Below are 17,757 nucleotides of genomic sequence, written 5' to 3' on the forward strand. Positions count from 1 at the left end.
GAACTGTGTAGGTCCTGTCATGGCGAGCAGTGGGGACAGACGCCGGCCGGAGAACCTCCCGCGGGCTCGCCGTCACCGCGGACGGCCGGACTGGTAAAGCCATCAGCGCGCAGGCCACACGTGGCCTGTTCTCGGCACGAAGGGGGATTAAGGGCCTGAATGAAGCCCAGTTCTCCTGATCCGTCGCTCCAGCTGAGGTTTAGTCATCAGGAAACCCGCCTCACGCCACACGGCGCCGCACACAACAGCCGGGGCGGGTCTGGAACCCGGCCCTCCTGGTTCTAATCATGGCCGTGCATTCAAATGGCTGCTGTGCTGGTTTCACACACCACGGCAGAAAAGGGAAGTGGACCGTCCACTCCAGGAGGACAGGTACTGAACGTGACGTGAACGGGGTGACCCAGAAGCCGATTCCATGACCAACGCGGTGGAAACTGTGCGGGGCTCCAAAGCTTTTAATTAATTGACCATCAAACCGTCACGCCGCATCATTAACCAGGACTTACCGAGGCGGACGTCCCAGCATGCCGAGCAGCATGTGTGTTCTTCCTCTCAATCGCTCGATAGAGGAACGCGGAACGCAATGAACATCGTTTTTCCAACATCAACTGTCTCAGTTGAGTGGTGTGTGTAGAACATTCCTATTAAAACGTGGTTCCGCCTCGTCATTCCCGTGCTGGGATGGTGGAACAGGTCGAGGTGTTTGCACCCCGGTTTCTACTCTTCTCTTCTTCTCCTGCCAGGCCTCTGAGGTTATTAATGCTGCGTTTGGTTCCTGCCGGAACATGAAAAGAGTGAGAATGAAGAACGGACGGAAGAAGGAACGCCGTTATTATCCCGGCTGGAGGAGTAAAGGTAGGATAAACGGTCCCGTTCCGTCTTCCGAGCGGTTCTGTAGGCTCTGACAGTGCATGCTGGGTGAAGGTGCTGGACAGGTCTGGGGACGGACTGATTGATGTCCAGGACGGATTCGGAGCAGCGGCGCCTTGTTCTGCTGCCAGCTGAGGTGCCTTCATCTGCAGCGGTCACTTTCGATCAAGACGCCGATGACACGCTTGTGTGACACACGAGAAGGTCGAGCGTGTCGGATACCCGACAGTTTGTCCAAAGGTCCAGACCAGGAATTCTCAGGAACTGCAGACACTTTACGATTCTGTAACTGTGATCATGTGACCCTCCTTTTTTAGAACGCTTTTTTCATTAAACCCAAGTGTGTGTGTGTGTGTTTAAAAGAAGACTGAAGACAGGGTTCCACTGCAGGACATTGTCCCGCCCTCCCTGGCATTTGGCCTGGCACCACTTTAGACCTGGGAGTGGCCTGAGGACGAAACCTGCAATCTGATTGGATAGGTATGTAGTAGCCAGAAGACCCAGGTTCAAACCCCACTTACTACCATCGTGTCCCTGAGCAGGACACTTAACCCCGAGTGTCTCCATTTATGTTCATTTGAGGTAAAACGGTCATGAAATGGACTGAAGCGGGTGGTTCAGTGGGCAGAACCGTAAATGCCGATGTGATTACGGTGTGTGGCCCGCCGTGGGCCTGAAACACCAGAACGTCTCGTTGAAGATCAGAGAAGATCTCAGTGACTCAGTGCCGGCGACGCCCTGATGACAGAGCGCCGTCCACACATAGGCGTGCCACCAGGCCGGCGCTCACAATTACCATCATTTTCCCCTTTAAAACCCGCCCCTCACCACTGTCACAATCATCTCATGATGTCACAGCGGCGTAAACCCGTAACGACCCATCAGAACACCAAGTCTGCATGGACGTCCTGCAAAAAGAATTCATTCATTTACGTTTGCGGTATTTACCAGGCGTCCTTATCCAGAGCACCCTACAGTCAGTGGTTACAGGGACAGTCCCCCCCTGGAGACACTCAGTGTCCTGCTCAGGGACATGATGGAAGAAAGTGGGATTTGAACCTGGGTCTTCTGGTTCGTAGGCGAGTGTGTTAACCGCCAGGCTACTACCACCCAGTAGTTACAGGGACAGTCCCCCCCTGGAGACACTCAGGGTTCAGTGTCCTGCTCAGGGACATGATGGTAGAAAGTGGGATTTGAACCCGGGTCTTCTGGTTCGTAGGCGAGTGTGTTACCCGCCAGGCTACTACCACCCAGTAGTTACAGGGACAGTCCCCCCCTGGAGACACTCAGGGTTCAGTGTCCTGCTCAGGGACACGATGGTAGTAAGTGGGATTTGAACCCCACTTTGAACCCCAGAAGCGCCGCACCGTTCTCCATCATCCTCTTACTCAGCTACACTGTTCCAGTCAGGCTGGTGAAAAGGTGAAGGCGGCTGCGCTCTGATTGGTTCAGACGCGAGGAACGAAGATCCTGTTGAAATATGCGCCGCCGTCGCTTCGTATCTCGCAGCAGCCTGGAGAACCACAACTGAGAAGAAGGAACGTCCCCCTGGCCCGAGGTGGGAACCACGCTCAGCGATGTGGTGCCTCCTCGGGCCAGAAGTGTCGTCTTACCCCCAACCCATGGCCCTAATGAGATGATGAATCACTCTGGAACAACAGAACCGTCACGGAACCCTGGCAATGTTCTACTGGTGGAGAATAATGCAGGGGACCCAGGGAGAACCAGAATTCCTTTCCACGACTCGTGGAGCCTCTCACGTTATCAGCATGATTCTGTGGTCCGTGTTCTGTCCAGAGAAGTCATGTAAACCATGTGTGGGCGTGGCCATAAGACGGCGTTCCTGCCCACTAGTCCCCGCTGCACGGGGACTTCATTTCCTAATAAGTGTGCTGCGGGCCTGGGCGTCCTTCATCCTGAAGGGGTAGAAGATGGCAGATCAGATCTTCATCATGAGTAAAATGAGCTCCAGCACCTGATCCCAAGCTCCGCCCCCCCCACGGGACGCCGCCCAGCAGATGCTACCACCTGACCGGCGGTAATTACGGGAGGGAACAGGCGGCCCATTGAGCTACACGGGTGCCGCTAAACACCGGCCATTGTGCCCGGGTACCGAGGAGAGCGCTGGCGTGTCACCGCGCCGGGAAAATAACGCACGGAGCGGCCCGAGCGAAAATACGGTGGAGCCCGCAGGTCTTTCTTCATCACCCAGAACTCCCACTTCTGCTTCTCGGTGATGTCATCACCACATTTTACATTCGTCCCCAAGCGGGCCACTGTGACCCCGAGAGGTCGGACGCGTGTCCCGGCGCCGGGAGCCGCGGAGGAGGCAGGAAGTCACCCCGGCGGTGGGGAGGCTCCTAATTGTCTACTGCAGCGTGTAATTACACGCCGACTCAGCGTAAATCTTTCATTATTAGGAGCTATTTGTGCTCCGCGCTGCCCCCGGAGTGGGGAGGCCGAAACTACGGTAAAACGGCAGTAAAATAAACAGCCATAATACGACAATACATCCGTTGTAAGGACATATAAGCACATTATAAATACGTCATATGAAAACCGACGGTAAACTTCCCAGCGCCGGCCCCACCGCACCAAGACGTGGCCCCGGGGCCCGAAACGCCTTTGATTTAAATCCTGCCCTTTTCAATGAAAACAAAAATCAATTTGATATGATCTGGCGGGGAGATTAACTTCTGTAGGTTCCGCCGCCGGGGAGCGGCGTGTGATTAAAGCGTTCGGCGGGGGAGAGTTGCGCCTCGGGGGCTTTTCTGCGACGCACCGGGCTCGTGTTTCTGCGCCCCAACACACACACACACACACACTTAAACCAAAGGGGCGGAGTTTTCTACATATCCGTCTTGTTTTGTGGCATAAAAAAATGTAAATCTGGCGAGTTTAAAACAGTCGGGACGACTCCGATGTTCCTCAACTGCAGTCCAGACTGGAAACATGGCGCTACCAACCTGCCGGTTCTGCACGTCGGAGAACCTGACTACCTTGGAGGACGCTGCCCCCTGTAGGACATTCAGGGCACCGTCTGGAGTCCAAGCCCAGAAGTGACCGTAATATGGACACTATGAACCGTTCGTAGTAAACGGTGGGTTTTCCGGTTATGAGAGGATGAAAGAGGGAGGAAGGAGAGGAACTTCTTTAAAATCCTTAATCACCCTTTTCACCGGCCGCCACTCTGCCTTCTTCATTAATCAGCTAATGTGCTGAATCGGCGACTCCCTCCCAAATGCCACGGAATTAGCCATCAGGCACGGCGCCGCTTCCTAATATGGCCAGGCCTCCATCCTCATCCTCCAAGAAGCAGACAAGATCATCACGCCAAGCTTCAGTATAAACCGGCCACCGTTTTCATGTCTAACCAACAGAAACCAGGAAAAACGTTCCCGACGTTCCTGTGCGGTTGGACATTTTGGAGAGCAGGAGCAGCCGACGTTGGGTTTTATTGGCTCCAGGCAGGGCTGCTTTTCCAGCTGCCGGAGGAACGCCAGGCATGAGAGAGCCGGATTAGCATGCAGAAGACATCCTGGTGTTGAGCGGGAGAGGATTTAAAAGCACTTTGCTGATAATAACGGCACTCAGAAGAACACGGGCACAAGAGGGTCGGCAGAACGAGAACCTCTGGAAGCGTTCAGAGGAACGGGAGGGGAAAAAAGGAAAAAAGCTTCTCTTTGAACCCTCAGCCACCTGCTTTTCTCCAGAGACGCCCTCCCCCATCACTGTAGAACACATGTCTGGCATGGAACGCCCACCCTTCATCTGGGACCAAAGGCTACAGAAGACCAGAGGACAGGAACTTGTGGAACTTCTTCTGAAAGCCCTGTTTATAGCCCCGGCCACAGAGGTTCCGGAGCAGAACTGAGAGTAGAAGGTTCTCAGCTTACAGAAATTTGCTCTGATCAGTTGAGGATGATTTGTTGGACGTCTCATGAAGGAACCTGAAGGCAGTAATCATGGGTCCGGTGACCATGCAGAACAATGGAGATCATTCCAGCTCTCTGTGTCATACTTGTATGGGGTTTCCAGAACAAGAGTCTGGACAAAAGTTACCCAAGATCAACTGTTAGAATAAAATCTATTGAGAACTTTCAGAGTTCTGTTGAGATCTAAGTGCTCGTCCTCTGAAGTTCTCTGCTCTCGGCTGCACCGCAGGTGGGACGTGTTGCATGAAGCGCTGCTTATGTCATCCAGCATGGCCATCTGCTGCCCCCTCACCAGGCCCTCATGTCCGGGGCAACAGCAGCAGCCCCCTTACCCCCGCCATGAACTCCCATCTCCTCATCCTGAAGACCATCCTTTCTCCTCTTCACTTTCACCCTGACCCTGTCCCTCCTCCACATCACAGCAGCTGAAGGACATCATGAGCCTCACTGTGGTCAAGATGTTAACCGGTGACGTTCCTCAGGCATTAGAGACACTTTTAAAGTGATTCTGAAGTTCTGCACTCACAAGCATTCCAGAGACCTGACCTATGACCCCTGCTAAAAGAAACCACACACACTTTGGGTCTTTAGTGACCTTCCCTCAGGCCACAAACGTTGCTGCCCTCGTCCCCGTCAACATGTGACCTCCACAGCGAGCGGCTTCCGGGGCCAGTAGGCAGCTGTTCAGGAACGGACCCCATTCAGACATTCGTTCTGCTGGTTCTCCGCTGAGAACAGAAGCACCTGCAGTCTGAAGCATCACCTGATCCTACAGGACCATCAGTCTGAGATTTTAAACCAGAGCCCGTCCCAGAGCTTCATCAGGTGTGGTGAAGATTCCATCCTGAACCCCTTCTGACCACCCCGGAACCGACAGCTGCACCGCCGACTTGAAAGAGCCGCATATTACCAGGCTGTTCGGAGATAAACGCGTTTATAGATGTGGGCGGGGCCAGAGATTCCCAGGAAAATAATGACAGGAGGAATGCTGTAACGGGAGAGGCGCCCAGAGATGAAATGAAATCAGAACAAGGTGATGACAACGATGCCACTTGTGTCTGAATCCGAGACTCATGTCCCCCCATGCGGTGACTTGGCCAGTCGGCTCAACAACCAATAAAAAGGGGCAAACTTCCAGAGCCGAACAGATCCTAAATCTTACTAAACGAAGCTAAATCTACGAACGAAGCGCTCGTGTACGAGTCTAAGATCAGGTGGAATCGGCGCGGTGCATCTGGACACTAACCAGAGGTCATCTGCAGGAGGTCCCCGCATTCCCCCCACGCCCACCTGCCCCTGTCCTGTAAGGGCCGCCTGTCCTCTGGAACCCCGTGTCGGGTTCCCCTCGACACACATTGTGTCCCCGGACCTCCCCGGACCCCCGGAGTGGCCGGGAGTCGCTGGCACCACCACAGCGCCCCCCGGACGGTGGCCTGCTCCGTTACACCGCCGCCCTTTGTTCCGCTGGCTCCCCCTAATCTGCCGCCGCCCCATTACGCTCTCCCACCATTATTCCGCGCCCATTCAGGAAGTTCAGGTTTTGCCTCAATTAGCCGTGGGGGAGGATGACTGAGGCACTTTCAGCGAGAACATGTGGTTCTGATGAAACGAATCTGCTGGTGGCCATATGGTGGAAGCAAAAAAATAATACACACAGTACAATATTCCTTTTTCAATAAGTCTTTTTTTTTACAGAGAACCGTTTGGGTTCCACTTGTACATTTTACACTAAAGATGAAGTGATGAATAAATAAAATACAACAACATTACAAAAAACGTGCTGGTTTGATTAGTACTTTAATAAACTACTCACTTTAATGAATTTGCGGTTTTTGGACCACCACGGATGTGCTGAGAATGCTGAGATGGACCCGCCCACCCTGAAAGTCCCAGTGGGACACGAGGAACCCCAGCATCGTTTCCCCTCCGAGCAGAGTCCCAGACGTTCCGGCCGAGTCCCACTGAGCGCCGTCCCGCAGTCCTGCATACCTCAGGTCCCCGCCGGGGACCTCAACCTCCCATTGTTTGAGGTTTTTACTGAGACTTTTATGAAAATCAGACTGTTTTTGCAGGTTAAAGCATACAGCCATGCTCAGGAGTGACCCTCCCCATGGTCACAAATTCCACGGATCTACTGCAGCTTCCGTCTTTTTACTTTACTTACTTTGGACCTGTGCACAGAACCGTAGTCATTCACGTTCTCGATTCCACCGTTTCTCTGAGCAGAGAAGAACGTTGGTTTGACACATGCCTTTTCACCAGCAGGCAGAGAAGAACATCTCAGAAATGATAACTTCATTTTGAGTCTCATTTCGAAGAATATTATTTAAAAATAACTTTTGGACTTACGCTTCATGCATCAATTACGAATAAATTGTCACCATAAACCCTAAAATTGGTATTCAGTGTAATATAAAGAATCACCACTAGATGGACATTCAAATTCAAATTTTATTTGTCACATACACAGTCATACATGGTATGATATGCAGTGAGATGCTTTTAGCGATTGTACAGACCACAGTATTGCAAACATTGCACGTATACAATGAAAACCAATATGCAAATATTGCAAACATAACCAGATGTTACACATAAAATATGTGTAACAGTTCGGGTGAAAGTCAATGTATAAAGATTAAAAAAGGAGTAAAAAGAGCAGAGATTTTGTGCAAAGTGAGTTTGTGCAAAGAGTCCAGAGTGATTGAAAGTGAAAGTGCTAAATTCTGGTTTTGTACCCCACCACATATAACAATGGGGGGTACGGTGTCACACGCGGCACAAAAGGAAAACAGAAAAAGATGGGACATTGGTGGACTAAAAACCTGTACGTCCTCCATCTTGGTACTAACTGCAGAAGCAGGCCCGGTGTCTTAATTACAGCCTTTCGGGGACATTCCAGATCTGTCCTCGGCAGCAGGAACCCAGGTGGACGTCCCCCTCGTAACCCGTTTGTGAAAATACACCCCGCCCCTGCCTCCCATTAATAATCAAGCGGTAAAAGTTGCTCGCAATCAATCAGGAGTGTGTAAGCGGCGTGGCGCGCTGCCCGGCCTCGTAACCGCCGCCACGCCGCCCTGCTGATGAGTGCCAGAGGCTGGAGAAGTGCGGGTAAAGAGGGCCGGCGTTGGACGCCTGCCTTGTCCTCGCACTTCAAGGGCAGAGTGGGAACATTCGTCTTGCTGGAGTGACGGCGCCGCGGAGTGTCGTTGTGAGAATGGAGAACGGCGTCACCGTGGATCCGATGGAAAACCTTTACTCTCCACGGGGAAGTAATCAAAGTAGAACCACCATGCCTGCGGAGGGGATTATAGGACACACACACACCACCCGTCCACTGAGACTCCCTGGGAGACTCAATTCGGCCATTAAGGGCCCTGGAGGAAGAGAGAGAGAGAGAGAGGTTGCTTTTCTTTTCATGTAACACGCTTCTCCCATGACCTGATAACGTTCCAACCATCAGACAACTGCTAGGAGGCCGGGCGGGCGGGGCACAGGGAACAGGTGGGGGTCCGTCCTGCCATTGGTCGCGAGCCGGTGGCTGGAGAGCAGCCAACAGCGTTTCTGTTTGAAAACAAGCCCCGCCCTCCTCTGAGTTTACCCAGGGGGCGGGGCTGGGGGCTCAGCCTTGCAAGGGGACGTCTCCAGGGGACCATTAGAAACAAAGTAGCAGCTTGGTGAGACTGATTTTAATTAGCCTGCGTCGTATCCGTTACAGCTGTCCAACCCTGCAGAGCGTTCCTGGACGTTCTCCGAGACGTCAAACTGGAGGAGTTTCAGAACCCGGTTCTCAGCAGAGCAGCTGATCGATCGCTGGGTCTTTAGTAGGTAGATCCCACCTCCCAGTGTCTCCAGCAAAGATTAATCTCAAGGTTGGACAGAAGCCTCCAGAATCCTCCAGATGAGATCACCTCCATTATACATTTATTGGCAATTACAGTCCTGCCATTTTAAACCAGACACACACACACACACACACACACATAGATAGATATTACAAACACATCAATGACATACGGCACCAATTTCATTTTATCTGCAGCATCTTAGACGCTTTAGAGCAGTAAACCGGTTCCTCGCTCCAGCAACGTCCCACTTGATGAAAATTCTGATTAAATTCGGAATTTGAAGTCAGTCTATGTGATTTCATGGGAAATGGAAAGTCACACGTAGAAGAAACCTACAGGCCTAGACTCTTGCTTTAGGAAATGTTGTTTCACTGTCATGGTCTCAGATGATCAGTCAGTTGTTACAAGAGGTTAAAGGTCACCTAGGGTCACAACCAGATAATAAAACCCACCCATTAGGAAACACCTCGGGTGAGAAGAGGTCAACTCAGCCTCAGAACATCTCCTCACCACGGAGGAACCCCCCTTCTGCCGGTGGATACAGGGTTCTGTTTCTGTCCGACAGCCGTGTGTACGGGAACGTTCTTCACTAGAACCCTGACTACAGTTCCAGACTGGCCATGCCAGTGTGTTTTATACTCGGCTCTGTGGATTAGAATGGGCAATGTGAGACTTGTTGTCCTCTGGACTTAGCTTCAGAACCTCCATTTCTACACCACCAAGTCCAGAATGGACGCTGCAGGAATTCTGGGCACGTTTAACACGCAGACAGGCCAGGATGGAACATTAAATAAGGCAGAACCACCACATTCTAGACTGTAGAACATCCTGCAGAACGTCCTGAAACACCCAGAGGCTGCGGTTCCAGAGAGAACCCTCAGCATTCTTGCATCTATAACCTATAGAAGCGCATGTAGGACATACAGAACATGGATTATTTGATATTGTGCTGATATAATAATAAATCGATAGAACAAGGGAGAAATGTGCACGTGACGTGTTTAAATCGTCCAGAATGAAGAAGTAGCGTGTGCCAGAGCTGTCAATCTGGCTCCTCCTGTCAGTCAGGCTCCTCCCATTTCATGGTGAAAACTACAACAAAAAGGCCATTAGTTCTGTTCCAGAGAACAACAACAACATTTATTTCTTATAGAACCCATAATTACATACAGTACGTCTCAGGAGGAGGGTGGGGCGGGGCCAGTATGTTTAAAATAAAGTTTGGATCGGGACCAGAGAATTGACTTGTGGAGTTGAGACCGGGAATTTCCTGGTCGTCGTTCTAATGAGATACCTGAGGTTCCATCACAGGTGTGGTCTTGGCCAGAACTCGAGTTGAGGGAGGATGAGGAGGGATGCCCATGTTCCATCCCTGGTGCTATTTTATCAATAAATGAGTAAAATACGGTGAGCGAGAGGAGCAACCTCATGCTACCCATCGAGACGGGCTTTATAAGTTTATCTACGACTGACGTACGGGGGTTACGGTTTGGGGATCGATTCGCGTTACAGTAGGCGAACTGGATGAAGTAGCTCAACTCGACAGAACACCGGCCGTGGAACAGGCAGCACAGGCAAACGCTATAACGAAAACGAAATAACGAAAATGGAATAAGAAAAAAAAAAAAACGTATTCTTAAAACTAGTTGGTATTAATGTGTGAATTAATGTGCGTAGTAAAGCCTAGTAAGTAGTAATAATAATAATAATGATATGTACATTTCCAATGCACCCCCCCCCTCCACTACGGCAAGCCAACAGGGTCGATAATCGGCAGGTTCTCGACGCGGTTCTAAAGGGTGAAAATCCAGACTGCTTTCCTGCCTCAGGCAGTTGCCGCGTTCCACCCTGCAGGTCTGAAAGCTGGAGCAGAACCAGCGACTTTTCACTTTTTACTGGAGCTCCACCTAAAATAAACCACAACCTTCAACATGACGCCAGTTCTCCAAACCGTAGGGATGTTCAGAAGCGGGTTCTTTCCCGGCTCCTGAAGGAGAACCATGAGACCAGATCTGGATTTTAATGTGATTCTTTACAGCAGAGAAATCACGGCTCCACCTGCTTTTTTAGATACGAGGCCAGTGAGGGAAGTAGAACGTTGTTCAAATTTGGGTGTGAAGTGCGTGGGAACCGGGGAACCAGAATTCGTGGAACGATGCCCAGGGGAAGGATAAAGATGGGATTCTGGGGAGACAAACAGGAATGAAAGATGGCAGGACGCCGCGAGTAGGTCTTCTCTTGCAGGAACCGTGGTCCAACTTAAGACCACCACATTCAGACCCAGTGATTTTCAGTCACTCCTGTGGAAATGCAGCTCTTCACTACGGTTCTTCACACCGGAACACGCGTCAGATCGCAGCTCAGTCTTTTATTTTACTGCGGATCATCTCCTCTGTTCCTGAGTCCCTGTTCAATGTTCTGGTTTCTGCCTAGCCAGGAAGGTTACTGGGATGATTGACCTTCCGTGACCTTTGAAGGTTCAAAATCCCAGCAGAGAAGACGAATGAAGTATTCAGGATGAATTCTCCAGATCTGGAGAATTCTGCTTCACTTCTCCCTTTAAAACCTCCATCGTTAATGTTCCGCTTCTACTTGGGTTTGTGTAAGAACAGCAACTTTGTTCCAAAATGGTTCCTCCGCTACGTTTTAAAGTTTGTTCTGTGAGCTACTTAAGGAACGTGGCTTCTCTCAGCATCATATTTGTAGAAGAGGGTTCATGTCTGGAGTCATATAAATATATTGGAATATTGTCTACATGTTGCCTGGAACTCCAGTCACGTCGAGCAGGTTTAAGTAATTAATTTGTGAATTAATAAACACACACATGGCACGTGGACCCACACGAATGATGGTGGACAGAACCTGGACGGTTCAGGAGTCGGCGTGAGCAGAGATATTTTGCCCGAAGATGAATCCACTGACTTTATTCATGAATTGTGTTTCTTTTTGCTCACGGAGACGAAACATCAGGAGATGTTCCAGATGTTCATGTCCAGTTGTGCATTAAAAGGAAGGGTGTAGTTTTACCTCCTCAGCTCATGTTCTCCACTCCGGACGGCGGCCATGTTACAAGCTGAGTAACGACCCGCGGCCGAGAGCAGAACTGCGAGGGAAAGTTCTCATCACTCGTGTATGTTGTCATGCTGAACGTGAAAAAATGAGAGAACGTGTTCGTTGGAGGTACTACAATGATTTAGAGGCGCCGTAGTAACTCGGTAGTAAACAGTGTAGCTCCGCCCGCCTGGAGACCGGCCCGGGAACGGGGTTGGTATCCATCATCAACCACCTCCAGACATGAAATTCGTCAGTATGGAGCTTTCAGGCCCCCTCACTCACTGGTCCGGTCCAGGATGGAAACCATGAGAGACCACACCCGGTGGAAGCACATGACCCTACAAATCTGGATGTGAGGAGGCGTTGGGGGGCAACTGGCCGCAGAGCTGCTTCTTCAGCTCATTACCTCCTCGTAATGAAGAATGATGACAAGGGAAATAAATACCGGAGCGAGACCTCGGACCATGTTGATGTTTTACACATTCGCCGATCCCTGCGGTGGTGTTCCTCACACGAGTGGGAACAGATGAGTCTGGCGGACCGTGTTCGGCAACTCCTCAACAGGACCGATCTCACACAAAACTCTCCCTTTTACCAGGGGATCTGTGGTGGTATCTGGCACCAGACCGCCAGTTGCAGAAGTTGTGCGGTGGTGCCTCCACAGATCACATCCACGGAGGCATGCTTGGACAGCTGGAGAATTTGGAGGCCAAGTCAAGGCCCCGAAGTCATTGTTGTGCTCTTCAAACCCTTCCAGCATTTTTGCAGCGCGGCAGAAAGTGAAGTTCACCTTTCACCACCACCGGCTCCGGTCCAGATCCAGAGGAACCGTCCTTGAACGGCCCTCAGCTGAGGATGAGGATGTGAAGCACCTGACGGTGACCTGTTTCTCCTCACCACGCACCGCTGAGCGACTTTGTTTGTGTGTGAGGGGTCCGGGGGTCTCGTCCATTTAGGATGTCCAGTCGAGCAGCAACTTCTTCCATCCTTCCACCCTTCTGTGTGTGCATGAGGAGTTCGGTGGCCTCCAGTGTCACTCGATTCACGTCGACTGAATCTCCAGGGTTCTGATGAGCAGGTTCAGAGGAAGAGCTGCGAGCAAAACATGATTCAACAGACGAATGTTCTGTTCTGCATGAATGTTCTGCATCCACCACGAAGTCACCAATCCCATCTTACAGCTCCAGTAAAACGTCGGCACCTTAACGATTCTGGAAATATCCGCAGTCCAGGTTAGATGGCAGGAACGGAGCTACGTCAGGTGTTCAGAGCCCACCTGAGGACTCCAGACCTGCTGGGCCGCGTCTAGTTACTGACTTCAGAGTTCTAGAGTTTCAAAAGGCCACGAGGGGCCGGAGGGGACAACCATCTACGTCCAGACAGTAGACACGCGTTCTCACGCTACTCGGGGAAATGGACCAGATAAACTCCTTCCTCAGCAGAAGAGAAGTGGCAGTCTGACGGAACTCCTTCAGACCGTCCCCGTCTGCAGCAGCCACGTGTCCGTTACTCCGTTCCACGTCTAGGAAGGATCTCCGCAGGATTCCCACAAGCCTCCCGACGCCCCCGGCCGGGAAAGCGATCTCACGCCTGGTTGTGTAGAAGATTGCATGTTTCACATCAACGCTGGCGCCCTCAGGACACCAGCAATGTCCCCTTCCCACAGGAGACAAAGCAGGCCCTCTAAGACGCTTTTGTGTGGATTGCGCTTTTGGAACGTGGGCCCGAGGGTGGAGAACCCTGGCAGCCTTTCATCCTGCATGTTCTCACACGTCAGCCGCTTCATCATGAGGAGACACGTTGGACATCTGGACAGCCAGTAGAACGTGATGTTGGTGTGAAGATTTATTCACGTCACCATGCAGGCCGTAACGCAGCAGTAACGTTTAAACAGAACAAACGGGGTGACAACAGCGCGGCGGTTCATCAAATCACCGTTTTCCCGCTTTATCGCTCCGATTTCTTCAACACTTTCCAATAAATAACCTGGAAGGAGAATTCCGCATCGTGCCGCGCCGCCAGAGCGAGCACGTCACCGGGAGGTCATCATGCTGAACGTGGAGAAGCAGGAGAACATGTTCGTTTGAGGGGACAGGACATCGTCAAGACTTGTCCAAACCTGCAGGACAATTAAAAGCGACTTGGTCCTGCCGTTCCTCTTCTCCCGTTCTTCTCCCATGGTTCCTCCACCAGCGGCTTATCTGCTCCGTCACCACTCCGCGTTCCGCGGCCTGGAACGTATGTCAATTCCTGACAGGATTCCTATGCCGACGTGCCACGAGCTTTCCGTGCGGCCCGGGGAACAACGAGCGGTTCTGTTCGCTTCTTGGACAGAACGCTGGGAATGTGTCCTGTCTTACACCGTCCTCGTCCTGGCCAGAGAACTCCACTGGACTGGGCAGAACCAGGAGGACGGCGTCATCGCTCGTTAGAATCTACCGTATATCAAGTTCGCAATGTTTTATTCCACAATTCCGGAATGAGATATCATTCCCTGGTCAGCTTTCATTCTAAGAAACATTAAATGGGCACTTTATATATATCATATTCTCATCAATCAGCATCAAAAATGAATCAATGAATCACTGGACTTGCATCAGGAGCGTGCAGCGGGATCACTGCGGAAATCAGGAACATTTGACACACGTTCTTCTAGGGGCAGTGGTGGCCTAGCGGTTAAGGAAGCGACCCCCGTAATCAGAAGGTTGCCGGTTCGAATCCCGATCTGCCAAGGTACCACTGAGGTGCCACTGAGCAAAGCATCGTCCCCACACACTGCTCCCCGGGCGCCTGTCATGGCTGCCCACTGCTCACTCAGGGTGATGGGTTAAATGCAGAGGACAAATTTCACTGTGTGCACCGTGTGCTGTGCTGCTGTGTATCACATGTGACAATCACTTCACTTTATGTTATGTTACTTTATGTTCAGACTGCACCTCAAAAATGTCCTTGGAGCAGGAACCCTGGCGCGGCGGATCCGGTCAGATTTGGAGGGTTAGCTGCTCTGCAGAGGGATCAATTAAACATCTTCGGAATGAAAGAAATCCATCATTTCTCAGCTCTTTTTCCCCCCTAATTAATTTCCTGACAGCTGTGTACGGATGTGGGAGAGGAGGTGACATCTGTTTCATTAAAAAGTTACGAGTGACGAGGGGAAAAGAGCCATAAAACAGGCAGGAAACCCGGAAAACATTCATCCAAAAACTCCGAAATATCAGTCAATAATCACACATTGATTCACAGGGAAACGCAACAATGCGAACAATTCCATACGCCAATAAACACTCCGGCACGTTTTATCACAAAAATGAAAGTGTAAAGTTGCAGAAGCGTTCCGAGAGTTCCTGTCCGGCGTCCTACTGAGCGTTTAAAGGCCTCGACGTGGAAAATCGGCGTTAAATCAGGACATACAGTCTGGCACTTTACTGCACATCTGTGTGTGTGTGTCTGTATACACACACACACACACACACACTCACAGATGTGCAGTCATTTGTCAAAACTAATATAACAAAAAGACCTTCAGATGTAAAAACATAAATGATCCTTTATGCAATAAATCAAGTTTGCTTCATGTTCAAAGAGTCTCATATTTTAATATAAATACAATTATAACGTGACATGAGGAGCTCTCAGGTAGGGAAGAACCTGATGAGATGAAGTAGAACTTTAGCTTAGTTTAGTGCTGATCCAATTCCAGATCAAAACTGTCAAATCTGGACCAGTCAGGGATGGTGACATCTCAAAACCCCGTCACTACGTCATCATGACCAGGCATGATCCTGCTTTTATACTTACTGCTGGAGCAGAGTGGACCAGTACCGGTCTTCCATGTGGCTCATTCTGGGAACCACACGCACAGCGGAGCTGGTGAAAATTCCTACGTTGCAGAACGTTTGAGGTCATGCTGCATGTTCGGCTATTTGAAGGTGAGTAAAATCCAGTTGGAACAACTGATATCTGTTAAATGGACATTAAACACGGTGCTGTCTGACCGTCTAGAAGAACACGGAAGGTGAACCTGTTAAACGTGAAGTTCAGATGAAGTTCAGACTCGTCCAGTGATAAATGCTCCACCAAACACTCGGCGCTCAATTGTTGACTTTACCGAATGAAAGCAAAAATGTCGGTGGGTCTGATAATGGATTTGAGGGACGTTTGTTCTCCCACATTGGAGACGATAACCCGGCGAGGTCAAGACCACTCACTCCAAACCCTTTTAGTCTGAGACTGGCACTGAGGTCGGTTGAGGCGTCCACCTGAGAAGATGCAGGGCTGTTTACTTCTTCTGATAAACTTGGAATGTTCTCGCACACACAAACACTCGTAGATTTGTGCAGCGTGTGGCAGTGTGTGTTGTGTTGTGTGTGTATGGATCAGTGGACCGTGCTGGACCAGCATCACGTCGAGGTTAGGGCCTTTTCAGGTTAGGATTTTTCTAGAGAACGTCTGTCCATCTGACACCACACTTTGTGTTTACTTGTGTTGTCTAATATTTGAATTAGTTTGATGATTATCATGCGAGAGGGGGCCAACATGGCGGCAGTTGGTGTTATTCCGGTATATTCTGGTGGTGGTGTTCCGGGAAGAAACGCGATACCGTGTCTTTAAATCAGGGCCAGACTGGGCCGTGGCCCCCAGTGGCCCCCAGGAACTCTCAGCTAGTTGCTTGTTAAAGTGGAACGTTGGGGTTGTATGAACCTGCGGTGCTTTGTTCTGCGTGTTCCGCCGGTACGGATTATTTACTGATGCAGGGTTCCCCGTTCTGGATTTTAATGGAAGTCTCGAGCGCGTGAAGGTCTGGAAACTGGGGTAGTGTTCGTCGGAGCAGGAAACGGGGTTGGAGGTGCCTCACCGTGACCTTTCCTGTGTGAATTGGTGGCTTGTTCGCCCCCGAATCAGGAAGTTTTTCGCGGCTCACCCCCCAACCCCGATTCTGGGCCGGCCGCACCGTGTCTGGGGCTTCGCGAGGCCCTCATACGAAAACGCACCGCCGCGGATCCCTGCGAACGGCCCCCGGGCGAAGGTGGGGGGAATAATGAGCCCACAGCGCCCTCTGTGAGCCATGAGGAGAAACAGCAGCTTCCACATCCATCCGAACGCGAGGAGATGCGTTATGGAAACATGTGGGATTTCCAGATAGAATTCCAGACAAGTGGTCCGATATGAGGGGTGCTGAGACACCAACCCAGGAAGATCTTTCCCTGTCGGGCGGTCAGGTCCGACCTTGCTGATTTGCTCAGACGGTATCCCATTACGCCCCTTCGATCTTTATCGGCAGGAGGTCAGGTCAGCACTGATGAAAACGTAGGGTGACCCCCCCCAAGGACGGGTGGATTCAGGGTTACCTGTCAGAGCTGATTTCTCCACACTCGCTCCTTTTAAAATAACTTCACACCAGTCTGGAGAAGCGTGTAGTACGTCCCAGACCTTCTCGCAGTCTGGACCACCAAGCTACCATATACAGGAAGAACTGGAAACAGACACTTTCAGTTCCAGCTTCTCGTTCCAGATGTCTGATGGTGACAGGACGTTCCACCTTTTGGGGTTCCCCCTTGTTCTGAATCAGGGGGGCTTCAAGTGAGGAGAAACAAAGAGGAACTGTTGGAAGTGAAGTAGAGCAGGCCGAGCAGTGATTCGATAAGAGATTTATACCCCTGGGAGAAGCTGCTTCATAGTTCTATCCCCGCAGGGAGGACTGGGGGACCCGCGACCCCGCCCGGGTCTCCAGACCTGCCACAGCTCAAGCGGCGTCAAACGTGCAGAAATGGGAGTTGACAGATAAGCTTCAGAAAGTCCCCCACAGTTCCACCCTAACGCGCTCCTAAAGGGCACCGGGGCGGTTCCCCGAAAGAACAAGGAGAAAATTCCCCATTCTTAGGGTAAACGGCGCTCCTTTTAAAGCTCGACCCCTGACCTCCACCCCGCCCAAGCTCAGGTCCAGCAGAGGCCTTCCTCCATGAAGACCTTCTCTTGTCCACCTTGGCTCTGATTTCACGGCTGTAACGATCCGGAGCCGCTGGTGACCCCGAACAAGGGGACGGGTACCT

The sequence above is a fragment of the Denticeps clupeoides genome, unplaced genomic scaffold (assembly GCF_900700375.1).
Source record: "Denticeps clupeoides unplaced genomic scaffold, fDenClu1.1, whole genome shotgun sequence".
In the NCBI taxonomy this organism is placed as follows: domain Eukaryota; kingdom Metazoa; phylum Chordata; class Actinopteri; order Clupeiformes; family Denticipitidae; genus Denticeps; species Denticeps clupeoides.